Genomic DNA, 9,972 nt, shown 5'->3' with positions numbered 1-9,972 from the left:
TATGATAAAAAATACCCAAGTGTGACACCATTCTAGAAACTGCACCCCTCAAGGTGCTCAAAACCACATTCAAGAAGTTTATTAACCCTTCAGGTATTTCACAGGAATTTTTGGAATGTTTAACCCCTTCACGACATGCGCCGTACTATTACGGCGCATGTCGTGTCTCCCCCTTTCATGTGGGCTCCGGCGGTGAGCCCACATCAAAGTCGCGACATGTCAGCTGTTTTGTACAGCTGACATGTGCGCGCAATAGCGGCGGGTGAAATCGCGATTCACCCGCCGCTATTAACCTGTTAAATGCCGCTGTCAATCGCTGACAGCGGCATTTAACAACCGCTTCCAGCCGCGCGGCCGGAAATAAGCGCATCGCCGACCCCCGTCACATGATCGGGGGTCGGCGATGTGTCAGGACAGTAACCATAGAGGTCCTTGAGACCTCTATGGTTACTGATGCCGGCCTGCTGTGAGCGCCCCCCTGTGGTCGGCGCTCATAGCAAGCCTGCATTTCAGCTACATAGCAGCAATCTGATGATCGCTGCTATGTAGCTGAGCCGATCGAGTTGTGCCAGCTTCTAGCCTCCCATGGAGGCTATTGAAGCATGGGACAAATTAAAAAAAAATAAAAAATTATTAAAAATATGAAAAAAATATAAAACTTTAAAACACCCCCCTTTCGCCCCATCCCTAAATAAAACAATAAAAAAATCAAACCTACACGTATTTGGTATCGCCGCGTTCAGAATCACCCGATCTATCAATTAAAAAAAAAAAGCATTAACCTGATCGCCAAACAGCGTAGCGAGAAAAAAATTCGAAACGCCAGAATTACGTTTTTTGGGTCGCCACGACATTGCATTAAAATGCAATTACGGGCGATCAAAAGACCGTATCTGCACAAAAGTGGTATCATTAAAAACGTCAGCTTGGCACGCAAAAAATAAGCCCTTACCCGACCTCGGATCACGAAAAATGGAGACGCTTCGGGTATCGGAAAATGGCGCTTTTTTAAGCAAAGTTTTGAAATTTTCTTCACCACTTAGATAAAAACCTAGACATGTTAGGTGTCTATGAACTCGTAATGACCTAGGGAATCACAATGGCAGGTTAGTTTTAGCATTTAGTGAACCTAGCAAAAAAGCCAAACAAAAAATAAGTGTGGGATTGCACTTTTTTTTGCAATTTCACCGCACTTGGAATTTTTTTCCTGTTTTCTAGTACAAGACATGGTAAAACCAATGGTGTCGTTCAAAAGTACAACTCGTCCTGCAAAAAATAAGCCCTCACATGACCATATTGATGAAAAAATAAAAAAGTTATGGCTCTGGGAAGGAGGGAAGTGAAGAACAAAAACGAAAAAGGGCCGCGTCTTGAAGGGGTTAAAAAAAAAATGAACATTCACTTTTTTTCACAAAAAAATTTACTTCAGCTCCAATTTGTTTTATTTTACCAAGGGTAACAGAAGAAACTGAACCCCAAAAGTTGTGCAATTTGTCCTGAGTACGCCGATACCCCATATGTGGGGGGTAACCACCGTTTAGGCGCATGGCAGAGCTCGGAAGGGAAGGCGCGCCGTTTTCAATGTAGACTTAGATGGATTGGTCTGCATGCGTCACGTTGCATTTGCAGAGCCCCTGATGTACCTAAACAGTAGAACCCCCCCACAAGTGACCCCCATCTTGGAAACTAGACCCCCCTAAGGAACTTATCTAAATGTGTTGTGAGAACTTTGAACCCCCAAGTGTTTCACTACAGTTTATAACGCAGAGCTGTGAAAATAATTTTTTTTTTTTAATCCACAAAAATTATTTTTTAGCCCCCGGTTTTGTATTTTCCCAAGGGTAACAGGAGAAATTGGACCCCAAAAGTTGTCCAATTTGTCCTGAGTACGCCGATACCCCATATGTTGGGGTTAATCCCTGTTTGGGCACACGGGAGAGCTCGGAAGGGAATGAGCAATGTTTTACTTTTTCAACGCAGAATTGGCTGGAATTGAGATCTGACGCCATGTCGCGTTTGGAGAGCCCCTGATGTGCCTAAACAGTGGAAACCCCCCAATTCTAACTGAAACCCAAACACACCCCTAACCCTAATCCCAACCATAACCCTAATTCCAACCGTAAATGTAATCCAAACCCTAACTTTAGCCCCAACCCTAACTTTAGCCCCTAACCCTAATGGGAAAATGGAAATACATAAATTTTTTAAAATTTTATTATTTTTTTCCCTAACTAAGGGGGCGATGAAGGGTTTGATTTACTTTTATAGTGTGTTTTTTCGGCAGATTTTTATGATTGGCAGCCGTCACACACTAAAAGACGCTTTTTAAGTTTTTGTGTCTCCACATTTTGAGAGCTATCATTTTTCCATATTTTGGTTGAGTCATGTGAGGTCTTGTTTTTTGCGGGACTAGTTGACGTTTTTATTGGTACCATTTTTGGGCACGTGACATTTTTTGATCGCTTTTTATTCCGATTTTGTGAGGTAGAATGAACAAAAACCAGCTACTCATGAATTTCTTTTGTGGGGGCGCTTATACCGTTCCACGCTTGGTAAAATTGATAAAGCAGGTTTATTCTTTGGGTCAGTATGATTACAGCAATACCTCATTTATATCATTTTTTGTGTTTCGGCACTTTTATACAATAAAAACTTTTATATATAAAATAATTATTTTTGTTTGGTGGTATGATAATAAAGCGTAGTTTTTTGCCTCATAATTTTTTTATTTTTTTTTACGGTGATCACTGAAGGGGTTAACTAGGGGGACAGTTTTATAGGTCTTGTTACGGACGCGGCGATACTAAATGTGTACTTATTGTTTTTTTAAAATTTAGATGTATTTATAAAAAATTATAGATATAGATATTCCTTTATTTAGGAATTTATCTTTTTTTTTTTTTTTTTTTTTTACACATGTAAATATATACCGTATTTTCTGGTGTATGAGACGACTGGGCATATAAGACGACCCCCAACTTTTCCATATAAAATATGGGATTTGGGATATGCCTGCTGTATAAGACGGGGGTCATCTTATACGCCCAGTCATCTTATACGGCGTGTGGTTCCCAGGGTCTGAAGGAGAGGAGACTCTCCTTCAGGCCCTGGGATCCATATTCATGTAAAAAATAAAGAAAAATAAAAAATATGGATATACTCACCCCTCCGAGAAGCCTGGCTGTCACCGCTGCAAGAGTCTGCCTTCGTTCCTAAGAATTGCAGAGCGTGAAGAACCTTCGATGACATCACGGTCTTGTGATTGGTACGTGACCGGTCATGTGACCGGTCACCTGACCGTGACGTCATCGAAGGTCTTTCACGCTCTGCAATTCTTAGGAAAGGAGGCAGACGCTTGCAGCGATGACAGCCAGGCTTCTCGGAGGGGTGAGTATATCCATATTTTTCCTATCGTCACGACAGCACCCCTACGAGAGAGGGGATCCGCCCACCTTCCGGACAGGAACCTACAGGATTTAAAGGGGCGGTCCCCCTCATCACTCCAGTATGGGTTCCTGTCCGGACGGCGGGAGCCTGCAGGCAGTCTTACCCGGGCCTCCATGCCTCTGCGCGGTGTCTTTAGGAACGGCAGAATCGGGGGCTCGGAAGCAGCGTCGGGGGTGTTCTGCTTGCAGACCCCCCCCTCGTCTGGCCAAGTGGATTGCGTCCCAGGAGTCAGGCAGTGCCGTCCTGGTCCGCAGTTGAGCGTGGTGCACACCGGCGCTGGTAAACCCGGAAGTAGTTCTTACACTTCCGGGGTAAGCCGGGGGAGGAGCGCTGCAGCGTTGTAAAAGAGCGCCGCCTATGGAATGATGCGTGCAGCTATGTCCTCAGTAGGGGACGCCGAGCACCCTTATGGAGAGGGAACGGAGCAGCGCAGTAAGAACGGTAGCGGCCGCTCAAGGAGAAGCAGCAGCGTGGTACGGGGGCAACGTGCGAGCGCCCCAGCGTCACAATTGAATCCCACTCCTTCAGAATCGGTATTCACAAAGTCAGCCTTATGGTGAGTGTTAACAAAACTCCTGGTGCTGATATGGTCTGTTATTTGTGCTTTGTTTTAGGGGAAAAAAACAGCTAAATCTAAGCACAAGCAATGTGCTCTATGCACGACTCCAATGCCTGACAGTTATACCAAAAGGCTTTGTCAGGCTTGCATATGTCAGACCTCAGAAGAGGAAGCTCCCCTTCGGTCATCAGACCTTAGAGCGGTAATCAGGGAGGAAATAAGCTATTCCCTTAAAGACAGCCGCTAGGGAAGGTCGGGCAGGGACATATCTCCAGGATCTAGTCTGTCCCTGCAAGAAGGTGAATGTTCCCGCTCCTCCTCTCCATCCTCCTCAGATGAAGAGGGGAGGCCTTGTTTCTCGGTGGATAACATGGATACGTTAGTTAAAGGAGTCCGAGCTACCATGGGTGTTACAGAGAGCAAGGAACCAAGGTCCGCACAGGACATAATGTTTGCGGGCTTGTGCCAGAGGAGTCGTAAGGCATTCCCGGTTGTGGATACAGTTAAGACCCTTATAAAACGGGAATGGGATAAGCAGGATAAGGGTTTCCTGTTGTCATCAGCCAAAAGAAGGTATCCCTTTGAAGACAATGATCTGGCAGAATGGATGAAAGTCCCAAAAGTGGACGCAGCGGTGGCTTCTACGTCTACAGCCGGTGCTTTGCCGCTGGAGGACGTGGGCCTTCTGAAAGATCCGTCGGATAGGAAGGCGGACATGTTTTTGAAAAAAGTATGGGAATCATCGGGGGCGTTCAAACCTGCCATCTCTAGCACATGTATGGCTAGATCCGTTATGGTGTGGATATCCCAGCTGGAGGAACAGCTGAAATCCAAGGTGCCCAGAGACAAGATGCTGAACTCCCTTTCGCAAATACGGGAAGGGGTGGCGTATTTAGCGGATGCATCGGTGGATTCTTTAAAATTAGCAGCGAGATCGGCAGGTCTCTCGAATGCTGCTCGCCGAGCCCTATGGCTTAAGACCTGGAAAGGGGATGCCCAGGCGAGAGCTAAACTGTGTACAATACCGTGTAGGGGTGAGTACCTGTTTGGCCCGGTATTGGATGATATCCTAGCTAAGGCTGAGGATAGGAAGAAAGGTTTTCCTAAAACTTTCAATCCTACCTTTAGGAATACCTTCAGGAGACGCTTCCAATACCGAAGACCTTACCACAACCGAGACTGGGAACCAACAGACCCAAAAAAGAAAGGTTCGGACTTTAATGCCTCATCATCTTCCTCAAGAAGAAGAAGAAATTATCGCTAATAAAGATCTTCCAGTAGGGGGCAGGTTGAAATATTTCTATGCTCAGTGGGCTAAAATAACTGCGAGCAATTGGGTTTTAGGTATAATTAATTCAGGGTTAAAATTAGAGTTCCGGGAAAAACCTTCTGAATTTTATATCTTGACTGCCCCCGATTCCTTACACCAACAAAAGGCCCTTGAGAAAGAGGTCCAAATGTTAATACGGAAGGAAGTTATAGTGGAGGTTCCTAAACATCAGCAGGGGAAAGGGTTCTAGTCCCCTTTATTTTTAATCTCCAAACCAGATGGATCCTTTCGAACCATCATAAATTTACGGAGATTGAACAAACATCTACAATATCATGCCTTTAAAATGGAATCTATTAAAACGGCGACTAAACTTCTTTTTCCCAGATGTTATATGACAGTCCTGGATTTAAAAGATGCGTATTACCATCTGCCCATTCACCAGGATCATCAACAATTCCTCAGAATGGCGGTGCGCTTAAACGACCAGGTCAGACACTTTCAGTTTACTGCAATGCCGTTTTTGTCTATCTATGGCACCGAGGGTGTTTACTAAGGTCATGGCGGAAGTAATGGCCTATGTCAGAGAACATGATACGTTAATTGTACCCTACTTGGATGACTTCCTGGTAGTGGGAAATTCATTTTTTCAGTGTGGTGGTCGCCTAAATCATGTAATATCTTCCTTACAGGACTTGTGTTGGATAGTCAATATGGAAAAATCAAGATTGGAACCATCAACGACTCAGACTTTCCTAGGTATTCTGCTAAATTCGGAAGAGCAACTATGTTTCCTTCCGGAAGAGAAAAAGCAGAGGATTGTGCACAAAGTCAGTACGGTAACAAAAAAGCCAGATCTGACTTTGAGAGACGCTATGTCCCTTCTGGGATCCCTAACGTCTTGCATACCAGCCGTTCAGTGGGCTCAATTCCACACTCGGGTGTTGCAGACCCAGGTCTTGGATGCAGAGAGCAGTCTTCAAGGGCAATTAAGCGGAAGACTCAGGCTGTCCGCCGCCACTCTACACAGTCTGAGATGGTGGTTAAACAGGCGACATTTAGGAAAAGGAGTACGCTGGAGTATAGTTCCAGACAACATGGTTACAACAGATGCCAGTCCGATAGGATGGGGAGCTCATATAGGAGATGTTTGGACTCAAGGGCAATGGTCTCTCTTAGAGGCCCAAGAGTCCTCGAATTGGAAAGAGCTGACGGCAGTAAAAAAGGCCCTACTCAGGTTGCTACCATCTCTGCAGGATTCACATGTAAGAGTCCAGTCAGACAACACAACAGTATAGGCGTATCTCAACCATCAAGGAGGTACAAGGTCAAGATCTCTAATGAACACCACCACAGACATATTCAACAAAGCCGAGACCCACTTTCGCTCTCTGTCAGCCGTTCACATTCGAGGAGAGCTCAACACAGAGGCAGATTACCTCAGCCGTCATTCTCTGCGTCAGGGAGAATGGGTTTTAAGTCGACGGGTGTTCAAACAGATAGTAGACCTATGGGGATTGCCCGTTAGACCTATTTGCAACGAGAAAGAACAGACAGATCAACAGGTTTGCTTCTCTTCGGGTGGCGGACAAGCCCTGTATAATAGACTCCCTTCAAATACACTGGGATTTCCCTCTGGCTTATGCGTTCCCCCCAATGTGTCTGATCCCTATAGTACTCAGGAAGATCAGGGAGGAGAGGGCGAGAGTGATCCTGATTGCCCCCTTTTGGCCCAGGAGGGCATGGTTCTCGTTACTCAGGGCAATGTCCGTGTCCGACCCCTGGGTACTGCCGATCAGTCCGGAGCTTCTTTCTCGGTCCGTTCAGTCACCCCAATGTGGAATCCCTGCATCTGACGGCGTGGAATTTGAGAGGGAGTTATTGAGAAGAGGGTTTTCAGAGGCTCTGATAGCTACCCTTTTAAATAGTCGAAAAGAGATTACTACCAAGATCTATGCTAAAACTTAGAAAAAGTTCCTTGCCTTCTACCAAAATCCCTTTTCAGGCAAGATTCCAATTCCGGCTATTCTGGAGTTTTTACAGAAGGGCCGGGAATTGGGCTTGGCAGTAAATACCCTTAGAGTCCACATTTCAGCTTTAGGGGCGTTATATAACAACGATGTGGCGGGAAATAGATGGGTTTCCCGATTTATTAGGGCCACTGAACGCAGTAACCCAGTGTATATTCCTAGATTACCCCCATGGGATTTAAATTTGGTTTTAGACGCCTTAACAGAACCCCCCTTTGAGCCATTAGATTCTGTCTCCATAAAAATTTTTACTTTAAAAACAGCCTTCCTAGTAGCCCTGACCTCTGCTAGGAGAGTGAGTGAGTTACAAGCATTGTCAATAGATCCTCCTTATTTAATGGTCTTTCAGGATAGGGTAGTATTAAAACCGGACCCAGCATACCTACCAAAAGTAGCTTCTAAATTTCATAGAAGTCAAGAAATAGTTTTACCATCTTTCTGTGACAATCCGAATTCAGCTGATGAGCAGAAATATCACATGTTAGATGTTAGAAGAGCTTTATTAGAATACCTACACAAGACAGAACCATGGAGGCAGAGTAGGGCTGTTTTTCCTTTCAGAATCCAAGGAAAGGGGCGAGTGTAACTAAGACGTCTATCGCCAGATGGATAAGAGATGCCATATATCTTGCTTATACTGCTAAAGGCCAGACACCACCAGATGGCATCAGGGCCCACTCTACTCGAGCCATGGCCTCATCCTGGGCGGAAAGAGCGGACGTCTCCATAGACGTAATATGTAAGGCAGCAACGTGGTCATCTCCTTCCACCTTTTATAGACATTACCGTCTTGACCTATCATCAGAGGCCAATTTAGTTTTTGGCCGTTCAGTACTTAGTGCTGTAGTCCCTCCCAGGTGATTGATCTTTGAAAATCTCTCGTAGGGGTGCTGTCGTGGCGATAGGAAAACCGGTTTTTACGTATCGGTAATAGGATTTTACGGAGCCACGACAGCACCCGCACATTCCCCCCCGTAGTTGATCACTGGTTTCTGCACCCTTTTGGGAAAAGTGTGCCTTTTAAAAAATCACTCTTTAGAAGGTGATGGTATTTAGTAATGTTTAAGTATATATGTTTATGTACTAACTCAATGGCGGTGTCCCTTATGCTCTGAAACACAAACTGGAGTGATGAGGGGGACCGCCCCTTTAAATCCTGTAGGTTCCTGTCCGGAAGGTGGGCGGATACCCTCTCTCGTAGGGGTGCTGTTGTGGCTCCGTAAAATCCTATTACCGGTACGTAAAAACCGGTTTTTATTTTTATTCTTTATTTTTTACATGAATATGGATCCCAGGGCCTGAAGGAGAGTTTCCTCCAGGATCATCCAGGATCGCTTCCTGCACACCCGGCGTATAAGACGACCCCCGACTTTTGGGACAATTTTTAGGGGTTAAAAAGTTGTCTTATACGCCGGAAAATACGGTATATATTATTTTTTACTTTGTCCCGGGGGGGGGACATGACTATATGGGGTCAGATTGCTGATCTGCCACTTTGCTGTGCACTGTGTCAGATCAGCGATCTGGCAGTGCAGGGGGAGGCTTCCCGGCACCTGCGCTCAGCAGGCGCTTCAAAGCCACCTGCCTTCAAGACCCGGAAGGCCCCCCGCGGCCATTTTGGATCCGGGCCTGCAGGAAGGAGGAGGTAAGAGACCCTCGGAGCAACGCGATCACATCGCGTTGCTCCGAGGGTCTCAGGGAAGCACGCAGGGAGCCCCGTCCCTGCGCGATGCTTCCCTATGCCGCCGGAACGCTGCGATCATGTTTGATCGCAGTGTGCCGGGGGTTAATGTGCCAGGAGCGGTCCGTGACCGCTCCTGGCAGTGCCGGATGTCAGCTGCGATGGTCAGCTGACACCTGGCCCCGATCGGCCGCGCTCCCCCCGTGAGCGCGGCTGATCGGTGATGACGTACTATCCAGTCGGTGGTCATACTGGCCCATACCACCTCGATGGGATAGTACGTCTGATGTCAGAAAGGGGTTAAGGGGACTATTCAAGCCAGTAAAAAAAAAAAAGTTCAAATCGCCCCCTTTTTGTTCAATTGAAAATTAAAAAAAATAACCATTTGGTATCTCTGCGATAAATGTCTAATCTTTCAAAATATTCATTTTTATAGTGCCATTTATTCCATGGCGCTTTACATGTGAAAAGGGCATACATAGACAAGTACAATAAACATGAGCAATACATGGCACACACAAGTACAAAAGGAGGGAAGACCCTGCCTGTGAGGGCTCACAGTCTACAGAATATAAAGTAAATCAGATTGGTAAACTGTAAAGGAAAAATCGAAATTCCAGAATTACATTTTTTTTTTGCTGCAGCAACATTGCAATTTAATGCTATAACTGGCTATCAAAACACCTTATCTACACCAAAAGAGTATCAATAAAAACTTCAACTCGGGGCACAAAACAGCAATCTCCCAGCCCCAGATCATGAAAGATGGTGATGCTATGGGTCTCAGAAAATGGCCACAAAAGCATTTTTTTTCTTAATTTAACCCCATCATGACGAGCGTTTTTCGCTCCCCTTCTTCCCAGAGCCATAAGTTTATTATTTTTTCCGTCAATATGGCCGTATGAGGGCTTATTTTTTTGCGGGACGAGTTGTGCTTTTGAATGACATCAATGGTTTTAGCATGTCATGTACTCGAAAATGGGAA

Source organism: Ranitomeya variabilis, chromosome 4, assembly GCF_051348905.1.
Source record: "Ranitomeya variabilis isolate aRanVar5 chromosome 4, aRanVar5.hap1, whole genome shotgun sequence".
NCBI classification, from domain to species: domain Eukaryota; kingdom Metazoa; phylum Chordata; class Amphibia; order Anura; family Dendrobatidae; genus Ranitomeya; species Ranitomeya variabilis.
This window is presented reverse-complemented; position numbering follows the sequence as displayed.